This window comes from Macaca nemestrina, chromosome 3 (genome assembly GCF_043159975.1).
Source record: "Macaca nemestrina isolate mMacNem1 chromosome 3, mMacNem.hap1, whole genome shotgun sequence".
In the NCBI taxonomy this organism is placed as follows: Eukaryota; Metazoa; Chordata; class Mammalia; order Primates; family Cercopithecidae; genus Macaca; species Macaca nemestrina.
The window spans coordinates 10,521,326-10,533,939 of NC_092127.1; the positions used below are offsets into that span (position 1 = coordinate 10,521,326).

The window sequence follows — 12,614 nt, forward strand, 5'->3', positions numbered from 1 at the left end:
CTAGCAACTACAGAGGAAGCCATAAATATCCTAATGTAATGCAGCTTTTCTGTCTATGCAACATGGATGATAAGGTTCCTGGCACACATCTCTAATTATTGGGAAGATTTTCCCTCACCATCCTAGTGTTGGGCTGTAATGCAGCTGCAGTCCATTTTCTGCTTAAAACCATGCACTGAAATGACATATCGATAGACCAAGCTCCTCTTCTGTCAGCTGGTTGTAGGGATCTCCCATAGATGACCACAGGTGCGGGCTGTGAGAAAAGCACTGGCTGAACTATGGAGGCTGCTATGAGGGTCGAAGCTACTGCTCATGCAGCTTGCTAGTGTCTCTGGTCATGCTTGTGCTTGATTCTTCATGAAATTGTTACATTTATAAAACACTGGTCTGGTTTCACTCTACAGAATGGTGCATCTGGTAGAATCCAGCTCATGTTAAATATAAATAAATCCAACATTATTTAAAGCACAGAAAATGGCTGGGCATGGTGGTTCACGCCTGTAGTCTCAGCACTTCGGGAGGCTGAGACAGGAGGATCACTTAAGCTCAGGAGTTCAAGACCAGCCTGGTCAACATAGTGAAACCCTCTTTCTACTAAAAATACTAAAATTAGCCGGGCGTGATGGCACGTGCCTGTACTCCCAGCTACCCGGGAGGCTGAGACAGGGAAATTGCTTGGACCTGGGAGGCAGAGGTTGCAGTGAGCTGAGATCACGCCACTGCACTCCAGCCTGGGCGACAGAGCAAAATTCCTTCTCAAAATAAATAAGTGAATAAAAATAAAATTAAAATTAAAATAAGGCACTTTTATACAAGTAACTACTGACAGTAGAGGAAAGGGCTCCATTCTGATTTGCACAGAGATGATTGGGTGTTTTATAGGGATAATGGGAAAGTAGGAAGAGAGAACAAGGAGATTCAAGTGAAAAATTATGGAGCATTTGTCAGTATAAATGTGATTTGGCCAGCCATGTCTGCTAGCTGGCAATTATAAAAGTTAGGATTTATTATCTCATATTGACTGGGAGACAGAGGCCTTATCCTTCCTGGAGATTATATTTTAAAGGAGTGGCTTTTCAGGTCCTTGAGAAAAATATCCCTGAGTTATATATGTGTATATATATATACACACACATCTCAATGGGGCAGAAAAAGAATGATTAATCATTGTAAGCCATTTAAGTGAATGTGCTAAGAAAAGGAGGTCACAGGCCTACCTTCAGGTAGGTCTCTCATTAGAATAAACAGCAAATCCTTTTTTGCTGCCCTGATATTTTCTAGACAGAAATTCATAACGGGAATGGTTGTCCCACTGATGTGGGATTGGACTGCTAGAAGCATTGTTAAAGTTTGGCCAAGTCTCCTAGTGCAGGATTTTGATTGGAGGGCTGTGCTGAGAGCTTTCACAGTTCTTACTCAAGATTGGCAGTTTGGGGCATATGGTGAATTGGGACCCTACGGTCAGGTTCTCTGTCTCAACAGGAACCCAGGAGAATTCCAAGAGTTATGTTTAAAAAGGTGACTATGAACAAAGCTATGCTCCTGAAGATGGTATAACCTCACTCCAGAGCATTCTGTCTCTGAAGACAGAGTATTCTGTCTCTGAAGTCGCCGTAGATTCTACGCTATATCTTTTCAGTCTCTTACTTTTAATTCCAAAGTGTCTGGTAGGTCAAATATCACAAATATCAAGGAAGCTGGCACTTTAGCCTGGATCTGCACGACCTGGTGCTGAGCCACACAGAAAAAATTGGTAGCCTTTGTTTCTGGAACATGGACAGAAACTGTATTCCTGGGTGTGGAAGAAACAAAATGTTCCAATATGCCCCACAACCTGATGAAGCATAGCAGGAAGTATCATTTTTTTTTCTTTAGTAAAGAAACATTAGATGCAATATAATATACATTGTTCTTTCCTTTGGATGGTATGTTCATTCTTCTGACCATTGGTCAGCTAAAATATTTCTTAATATGAGAGGCCTCTGAAATTTCTTGAAGCTTATCTTTTACCCTCTGGAATACATATTCTTAGCAATTCATTTAATATGATAAATTCTTTTTGATCATCTGGTCCAATTAGCATGATGTCTCTGCCATAATGTATGAATGTGATATGTATAACGCCCAGATAGTCTGTTTCTCTTCGGACTTCGTATGACAGATAACAAAATATTTCACATAGCTCTGGCCAAGAACATCCATGCTTGGTGATTGTGAACCATTTATGATTCCATATCCTGGTAAGAATTAAGTGGACACACACACACATATCATCCAAAGCTATAATCATTTGCCATGTACCTGAGTCTTGTGGAGGTCTGTCCCGCAGACCCTGACCCAGCAATGGATGAAAAACATACACTGACACAGATATTATGCTTGTCAGTCCAGCTGAGTGTCCAGGCTGCTTACAGACTCCAAGGAGAATGGTGTGTAAAGAGTCAGCAGCCACGGCCCTGATCAACCAGCAAAGCTTCTATTTATTTAGTAAAGATTAATTGACAAAGGCTTGAGTCTTCACACTTGTGAGTAATTAACCTGGTCGTACCCACCCTGGAGAGGGCTATCTTGCCCATGAATGATCAAAGGTTAGTCTTAGAACCACATGGGTAAACAAGCTATTCTATTTAGATAAACTTCCCCACATTCCCTTGTAGCTACTTTAAGCTATTTACTCAAGGTAAAGATCAGGTTGCCTTCAGCCATAACCCTTCCTAAAGCTATACAAACTGCTCAGCCTTCCAAGAAGGTTTGTGTTTCTACTTCACAATTTCTCCCACGATCCTGACTAAGCCCCCACAAGTCCGATGTAGTGAGCTCTTGAAAAGACATCACATCTGACACAGCAGCTGCAGTAGTCTATTTCATTCCTGAGAAACTATCTCATTTTTACAGGTGCCATGGAGGAAGTTAAATAGAGATCTAATAGGGTCTACATGCCTTGCAACCTATAGAACTTTAAGTGTGATACACTAATTCTGTCCCCACTCCAAGAATTTTTTGATTTAGCCTCTTGCCTGGTGGATAGAAGTTGTCCTAATCAGTTTTCTGCTACTATAACAGACCATCACAGATGGGATAATTTATAATAAATATAAATTTGTTTGGTTGGTGGCTCTGGAGACTAGGAAGTCCAATGTGCCAACACTGGGTGAGAGTCATCCCATGGGGAAGGCATCACACAGCAAGGAAGTACATTTGTGAGTACAGGCATGAGAGGGAGGGAGGGAGAGGGAGAGAGAGAAGTACATTTATGAGTACGGGCATATGAGAGAGAGAGAGAGAGAGAGAGAGAAAATCAGACCAAGCTCATCATTTATGAGGAGCCCACTCCCATGATAATGGCCTTGAATCATTCCTGAGAGCTTGGCCCCTGACCTAATCGCCTCTTGTAGACCTTGTCTCCCTATTCCATTACATTGGAAATTAAATTTTAACATAAGTTTTGGCAGGAACATTTAAACCATCACTGAAGTGTGGTTTCAGGAGCTTCCACTTAGTCATCCACACTATTATATCCCCTACTCTGGAGGTCAAGGAGTTCATGTGAGGTTAAACCAACTACCAAGTATGTCTATTCCAATTATACATCTGAGGACCAAGAAAATATTCCTGTATGACTCTCCAGATCTAGTGGACCCATTGAGAGTCAGACCTTGGCACTGTATGTATTACCTGATCTCCATATCACCCTCAAGGGGTCATGGTAACTTTTCAGTTCTCACATATCAGTGCCTCCCCAGACACTACTCATGTCATTCTTGAAAATGCTTGGAAATTCCCCTTAACACAGTATGCAGTTATCTGAGTATATAACTATACATTCATTGTGGAGAGGATGGAGAGAGTTACTAGCATGTATACTTACTATTGGTCTTTCAGGGCTTATTCATGAAAAATGACCTCCTCTTCAAACCATAGTCTCTTGACTGAGAACTGGCTTAGTTCTGAAAGCAGCAAGGGGTTTAATGTGTTATTGGTGTACTAAGTTGAGTAGTGTTTGCTCCAAAGTTAATGCCCATCTAAAACCTCAGAATGTATTCTTAGAAAATAGTCTTTGAAGAAGTTTTTAGTTAAGATGAGGTCATAATGAATTAGGGTGGACCCTAAATCCAATGACTGATGTGTTTTTAAGAAGATAAGGCTAGGTAAATACACACAGAGAAGAAGCCACCTGAAGATGGAGGCAGAGATGAATGTGTCTACAAGCCAGGGAATGCCAGGGACTGCCTGTAAAAGCAGAAGCCAGGAGAGAGGAGTGGAACAGATTCTCTCAGAACTTTCAGGAAGAACTAAGCTTGCTTTGTTTTTTGAACTTCTGGCCTCTGAAACTAGGAAAGAATAAATTTCTGTTGTTTTCAGCCACCCAGTTGGTGAAAAATTGTGGCAGCTCTTGGAAAATAATATAATTGTTGACTGCCTTTAATTCTCTAATAGTCTGCCTTTTGTTCTTCTCATGGTGCATGCTGAGAACCAGCTTTGCTACCTGACGATATATTTTTACACCAATAAAGCTGTATTCTATTATCTGTGGGTTAGGACACTGTAGCTGCTACTCTAACCTTACTGGTCATTACAATAATTGAAACCACCTGTCTCTTGGCAGTCAAGCATTGCCACATAGTTCCTGTTTTCTCAAGATAATACTATCCCATTGGTATCAAAGAGCCAAGCACTACAACAAAATTTTACTATCAGCCCTGGTTCACAGATAAGAGGCACCAGAGAACATTTCAATGATGCTGGTGCCCCTATCACCAGCGTATTGTCTATGGGCTTGGTAAGTGTTCTAAACTGCATAACTTCCCATTGAATTAGATTCACCACTTGGTAGGTGTTCAGCTTTACTTAGTTCATTCACTCCAACATGACCCCTTCCTTGAGTCAATTCCTTCCCACACCGTCTGCTTTGTCAATTCCATCAGGTCAACCACACTTAACATGGGCCATAATTTTCTTCATGTTTCTGGGAGCAATTCCTGTAGCAAAACAAGCAAACAAAAAAAATGAAAAAAAAAAAAAACCCCACAAAAAAAGCAAAAACATACCTGCCTTAGTGAGTTTAGCCATTTTTAGACATAGCTTTTGCTGAAGGTAGATTCTGGACAAGTGCTCAGTTTTTTTATCCTCTCGCTGCAGATGAGACGTTCCTTGTATGCTACTAAGGTGACCTTCTGCTTTTACACGTGGCTTTGAATTTTCTATATTTTCAGACTTTAATTATAGTTTCCTAGATCTTCAATAGAAATTAGCAAAATCAACCAAACACCATCATTTGTATAGTTCTGATTTCTCCATCAGCTTGTGCATTCCCTTCTATATACCATTCCAGTTCAACACCAGTGAGATTTTTAACAATTAGATAGTTACCTGGAAGAGGAGTTATCTGTGTTCTCTTACATTGCCAGTTGTGAAACAAGGGATCCAACTCTAACACCTATATTACTGTTTAATCTCAGGCCACACCTGTTACCAACGCTCATAATTTGGAATCTCTGGGAAACAGACTTGAAAGAGACAGAATTTAGCATGCAGGACATTTATTAGGAAATGCCCTTGGGATCAGTAGCTCTGGAGAAGGGAGAAGTGGAGCTGTGATATGAGATCCGTCAGAGCCCAGACCAACCCTACATGGAACTCTGGAGCTAAAATGACCCTTAAGGGTTATCATACTTTGGGCCACAATGACTGTGCTGTCATCAATATGATACAGTGCAGAAAGGTTGTAACCTTTGAGTAAGAAGTCTCTCTTGCAGCTGAGGCAACTACTTTTTTTTTTTTTTTTTGAGGCGGAGTCTGGCTCTCTTGCCCAGTCTGGAGTGCAGTGGCCGGATCTCAGCTCACTGCAAGCTCCGCCTCCCGGGTTCACGCCATTCTCCTGCCTCCGCCTCCCGAGTAGCTGGGACTACAGGCGCCCGCCACCTCGCCCAGCTAGTTTTTTGTATTTTTTAGTAGAGATGGGGTTTCACTGTGTTAGCCAGGATGGTCTCCATCTCCTGACCTCATGATCCGCCCGTCTCGGCCTCCCAAAGTGCTGGGATTACAGGCTTGAGCCACCGCGCCCGGCCAGCTGAGGCAATTTCTACCAAGGCTAACTGATATTCTGAAGTTACCAAACTGTCTTTTAAGAGCTACTACCGGTGCTCTGAATAACACTGGCATACATTTTAACTTATTTCCCTGACCAGATTGTAACTTCTATGAGAGCAGAATGAGTATACGATTATATTTTATAATGTATCTCTCACACTTATTAATGCATATGACACAGAATAGATGTCTTACAGGTTTTGAATGAAATAATAAATGAACAGAAAGTTACGCTATTGGGGATGTGATATGGTTTGAATCTGTGTCCCCACCCAAATCTCTTGTTGAATTGTATCCTCTGTGTTGGAGGTGGGGCCTGGTGAGACGTGATTGGATCATGATTTAGCAGCATCCCCTTGGTACTATTCTCACGATCTGGTTGTTTTGAAGTGTGTGGCACCTCCCTGCCCCGCCCACCTTGTTTCTTCTCTAGCCATGTAAAATGTGCCTGCTTCCCATGATTTGCCTTCCACCATGACTGTAAGTTTTCTGAGGCATCCCCAGAAGCAGAAGCCACTATGCTTCCTGTACAGCCTGCAGAACCATGAGCCAATTAAACCTTTCTTTATAAAAGCCCAGCCTCAGGTATTTCTTTACAGCAGTGCGAGAACAGACTAATACAGGGTATTGTAAGGAAAGGGAAGATTTTCAACAGGAAGTGGGTTGCTTGAGTTGGTGTTGAGATGACAAAGAAACTATCTGGACAAGAAACTAATAGATTCTATTAAAGGAAAAATAGGTAGTTAACTTCATTTATTCATTTAATTTGGGAAGACTTTGAGGTTTAGAGAAGCTAAACATTTTTTCCCAAGGTCACACAGTGAATAAGGATTGTCAGAGCTGTCAGACGAAAGATACTTACCTCTTAACTAAATGGGCCAGCAAAGAGATCACAGAGATGGTAATCAGGAAACCTGGTTGCTCTGCCTAATTTTCTCCCTACTTATCTACAACCTCAGACAAGCTAGTTATTAACTCTTGCCTCCATTTATTCATGTATTCTACCTTCTACCCAGGATTGAATGAGTCCCAAGAGTCACAGAAAAAGTTAGGACTGTATTATACATGTTGATATCACTTTTATTAGTATTAGTCTCAGTGCTGAAATCATTCTCTAATCATACATAACTGAGTTCTAAAGCATCTTGAAGATAATATGACTTCATAAGAACTGCTTACTTTCAACTGGAGAGCAAAGAGCAGAACATTTGTTTTAATATTAAAATTTAAAATGGATCAAAATCAACTTTCTAGACTCATAGGAAATGCTGGAGCATTCTTCTCCAGCCAGAGACAGCCCTGCCCCTATCATGGACCATGAAGGTGCATGTCTTGGGTCGAGGTCACCAGTTGACCTTCCTCAACTCTTAATTTGAATTCTGTTTCAAAACAAATTAGCATCTTTTCTCTTGAGCTGGTCTATTTTAATCCTGGTACAGCCTAATGCAGTTAAACTTCAAACGGAAGGGTCAGAGTATACTCTCCTTTCCTTCCAGGAGACCTCTTGTTCTATATGTGAATTATCCACTTGTCCCCCCGGAAATGACTATTATTCCAAGCAGTGTAAAGAACCACATTTCTTCATAAGGCATAAACTCTCTTGTCGCACCATTTACTCAACCAGTGACTGCCTCCTAGTTACCCCAGGTATTTTTTTCCAGAATATATAGAAGGCATTCTTAAGAGACTTTGCCTTTCACCTACTCAGAGAAGGCACTGACAAATTTAAATGTGAGTCACTTAGGTACTACAATAATAGAAATACTTTATTTCTGATTTGAATTGCACTTTTTGCCCATATCTATTTATTTTTCAGGGGGCAGGGGGTTATGAAAATTCGATTTTTCTGTGGAGGAAGAATTGTGTCATTTAGAGTTCTGTGCAGGAAAGTAAAACAATCAATAATATTTTAAGCAGCAGTATGTTTAATAGTGGAAAATAAATGCTTATAAAATCACTGGGAGGGCTAGAGGAGTTGGAGTCAGGAGGATTCCACTAATACAACCTAGTCCAAGCATGTATACTCTCACTCTGATCTAGGGATCAGAATACCACATAAATCCCCTCAACTCAAACAAAGCTGGTGGCTAAACAATGAGTGCTTAATAGAACTACCACCATAGCTGGCTTTTGCTATTCAGGATTTTATGTCTTTTCTTTAAGAATAGAAATAAAATAATCCAAAAAGGGATATTCCACTTCATATTCCTGCTAGGAATCTCACTCTGGTATATATAAGCGGCAGAAGCTAATTTACATTTGGAAAGTCAGCTGAAGGACAGTCTGGAAATGTAGCTGTTGGCATTTCTGTCTCTTCTTAACACAAAAGTTCAACAATTAAGGGTATGGAATGAAGGCTAACTTTTCCTAAATTTATTTCCCTCATTCTTTGGAACTCTCCTTTTGGTAATTCCACATCTACACATACATCCATTCACCTACATTTCAAAAAAAAAAAAATGGAAATAAAATGAGAACAAAATGAAATATCTCTATACCTTATGTAAGCCCTCCCCAAAAGAAGAATATGCTTTTAACTTATAAAACCTCTCCTCCAAGGAAGAAACCCAATAAGTCACCTCATTAATTTTGGAGTTACGTTTATTCTTCTCTTTAAGTCACAATCTCATCTGAATTTGCTGTAATCTAAGGAATCAATTATGAAGATAATCACTATTGATATGCCTTTTATAAAAGATGAGGGAGAGTGAAAAGAAAGCATGAGTATGTGTATCACAGAGCTGGAACAAATATACGGATAGCCATTATATCTTTTTCTTTAACTAGACACCAGACTATGGTTAGTAGTAATAGGTTTCTTTCTCCACCATTTTTTTAAATTTATTTTTTATTTATTTTATTGTATTTATTTATTTATTTTTATTTTCTGAGACGGAGTCTCACTGTCACCAGGCTGGAGTTCAGTGGTGCAATCTCAGCTCATTGCAACCTCCGTCTCCTGGGTTCAAGTGATTCTCCTGCCTCAGCCTCCTGAGTAGCTGGGACTACAAGCCTGTACCATCATGCCCAGCTAATTTTTTTTTTTTTTTCAATAGAGACAGGTTTTACCATGTTGGCCAGGATGGTCTTGATCTCCTGACCTTGTGATCTGCCCACCTCTGCCTCCCAAAGCTCTGGGATTACAGGCATGAGCCACTGCACCCAGCCTTCTCCACCATTTCTTACATTTTTATTTTGCTCTTAGCCAGTCCTTGAATTGTCTGATAAGCTATACTGGATGGTGTTACCCAAACCCTTATTTCTACTTGCTCTGAAGCATCATAAACTTTCCGACATTGGTGTATCAGTTTAGTGGGGCTGCCTTAGAAAAATTCCACAGATTGAGTGTCTTCAACAACAGAAATTATTTTTTTTCACAGTTTTAAAAACTAGATGTCCAAGATCAAGCTCCATCAGGATGGTTTCTAAGGAGGCCTCTTCCTGGATTGTCGTCATCTTGCTGTGTCCCACATGGCCGTTTCTCTGTTCACGTTTAGAGAAAGAGAAAGAGATCTCTGGTGTCTCCTCTTCTTGTAAGGAAACAAGTTCTACAGGATTAGCCCTTATGACCTCATTTAACCCTACTTCCCTTCTTAATGGCCCTGCCTCCAAATACAGTCACATAGGGGATCAGGGTTTCAACAAAATACATTTTAGGCACACAACTCTGTCCACAGCACTAGGATTTCCTGTTGGTCTATTTTACTCCTCCATGTTTCCATTCTGTAGTAGGAATCCCACTTGCCTTGATAATAAAGGTCAGTAACTATAAAGTCGCTATAACTTGGAGTGTTACCTCACTGGCATAAAAAATGCAAAATAGTAAAGTGACATTTTAATTTCCAACTCAATTGACCCATTGTTAATCTCCTGATGCAAAGCATTTATTCCTTGGATACTAGGAATGCAAACTAAAAAAATCTAAAGCCATCAGGAATGAAAGATGATAATATTTATCAGAATGTAATTGGCTGTAATAGAGAGATGTGGCACTTACACTTTCAAACTTTAGTTACCAGCCAAATGGAGCCATGAAAACCCAGAACTCTGAGTTGTATATACAGCTCTGGGTATATTCTGCATTCTGTGAAATAAGACCCAAAGACTGCAAGGTAGCGTCGTCCAACAGGAGCCATAATCTTACCTTCAGTACTTTATTCCATTGTGCTGTACTTTATTCCATAATTGTATCTTCAGTACTTTATTCTATTGTACTGTAATTGTATCTTCTTTATCTATTCCATTGTCATAATTATTCTAGTTATTTCAGAGTGATGGGTTATAAGGAAACACGGCCTCACTTTGCCACTGCCTCCGTTCTTTTACTGTAACACAAAATCCATGCTCAGAAACAATATCGTGTGGGACACTGTAGAGGTGCATATGGACTTTTATTAGTTCTCAGATTTTTTTTCTGGCAAAAGCATATCAGCATGATGAGCAAACCTACATTCAGAATAAGTGACTGTTTTAATGATGACAAGTTGCTCTTCCTGACATAATGAAAGTGGTTTAATACAATCAAATTAGCATTAGATCATTTACTAATATTCCTGAAAGATTGTGCTATGGTGGGGATCACCTTCAGTTCTGTTATGTAGGACTGTGCTTAGCAGTAAGACAGACTACATAAGCTTTGGATTGAATTGAAAAGTCCAAATTTTTGCACCATGTCCAACTTTCATCCCTGTCGTAGCAACTACTTATTTTATAGATATGTTGACAAGCAGCAGGGTGACTGAAGGAGGAATGACATCCAGAGAATGGATCATTTCTATTCACTGTATGAGGTCTCTATAGCTGGAGCTATTTTGTAAGAATTTCTGTGTAACAAATATTCTGAGATTCTGGTCCATGTTGAAAAGTCTGTCTACACATGGCTTATCAATGCTTCCTGTCGTCATGCTTCTAACTCTATTCTTTCAAAATTTTTGGCCATTTAGTCAAACTGTTAATTATGGTCAGCAGTTCTCCCATATCTCTGAAGGTTTTATTTTCAGGTAAAGTCAACTACAAGATATTTTGACATTGCGAAGATTTTTCTTTCATGCAGGATCTTTCCTGTGTGGGGCTGTAAAGTTGGTCATCCTATTTCCCCTGGTACTTGTATATTGCTTGAAACCAGTTATAAATCAGGTTTCCTGGGGAGTTCCCCATGAAGTTATTGGTGTGGGCTTATGGGGTTTGTAGAGACAAGGGAGTGTGTCAGGGGAAGATACATTGAATGTGTGAGCCACATGACTATGTAACTTACTCCTTCAGGGATATCTCACACTACGGGTCATAGGTACCACTTCTACTTCATTATGCAGTGCTTCCGTGAACAACAGTTTTATGGCTTTGTGTCTCAATGGTCAGCAAGGCAATGTGGTCATAATCACTTAGTGTCTCAACCTCCCAGGGTCTAGTAAGAACGAAGAAAACGTTTCTTGATGAAAAAAATAGTTATTTGCCTAAGAGTGTTACAGACTGAATGTCTGTCCCCATAAAATTTATAGGTTGAAATCCTAATCCCCAGTGTGAATATGCTTTTGAGTTATAAAACCTATCCTCAAAGGAAGAACCCCAATAAGTCACCTTATTAATATTGGAGATACATTTATTCTTCTCTGTAAGTCACAATCTCATCTGAATTTGCTGTAATCTAAGGAATCAATTATGAAGATAATCACTATTGACATGCCCCTGGGGATGGGGCCTTTGTCAGGGAAGAAGGTAATGAGGGCTCTGCCTTCATAATGGGATTAGTGCCTTTATAATAAGAAACATAAGACAGTTTGCTGCTCCTTTCTTTTTGTGCCATATGCAAATATAGTAAAACAATATCTCTCTGCCAATCAGGAAGAAAGGCCCTCACTAGAAACCAAATTAGTTGGCACGTTGACCTTGGACTTCTCAGCCTTCAGGGTTGTGTGAAATAACTGTTTGTTGTTTAAGCCACCCTGTCTATGGTATTAATATGTTTGTTATACAATTCTAACTGACTGAGACAGAGGATATGGCTCTGCTCTAAATCACTAGGGACCTATGTTCTGATTACTTCAAGGAGTTTAACACATTTGCAGCACAAATTCTATTTCTATTGCATCTGTTAGGAAATAAGGTCAAAATATCAGAGCTGCAAGACAAAAATGTCAGATAAATTCTCTCTTTTTGAGCCCAACAAAAATACCAGCAGATGTATATTTCACTTGGTAGTGGGTTTGAAGAAAATAATCATATGCGGGATATGTTGCCACAAAATCCAACAAGTGTTTGCTTCTGAAGCTTGGCTTTGCACTTTCTGGAGTGGAACATGTTGAGATCATACTTTTCCCTTAGTGATAGAATGGGAAAGGGGCATCATTTTGATCTTCAGTTTGCAAGATAAATCATACAGACCACTTGAACCCCCCAAATTTCACCATCGTTGCATGATCTGAAATTTTGTAAGATATATCTCCATATCTCCCACCCTCTAGAATGTACTTGTCTTAACAAGAATCTGAAATCTCTTTTGTTTCCTGTCTGTAATATCCTAT

At 39.8% G+C, this 12,614-nt stretch overlaps 1 long non-coding RNA gene across 4 annotated transcripts in view; it reads right to left on the reverse strand.

The window, feature by feature from the left end:
- Positions 1 to 12,614, reverse strand: part of LOC139362143 (uncharacterized) — a 55,876-nt gene that overhangs the window by 7,466 nt on the left and 35,796 nt on the right. For 3 of the 4 annotated variants that reach the window (XR_011620475.1, XR_011620472.1, XR_011620474.1), the window contains one exon: positions 3,872 to 4,982. This is a non-coding gene — a long non-coding RNA (uncharacterized lncRNA). The remainder of the gene's footprint in view (positions 1 to 3,871; positions 4,983 to 12,614) is intronic. The other variant, XR_011620473.1, reaches the window with a different exon arrangement.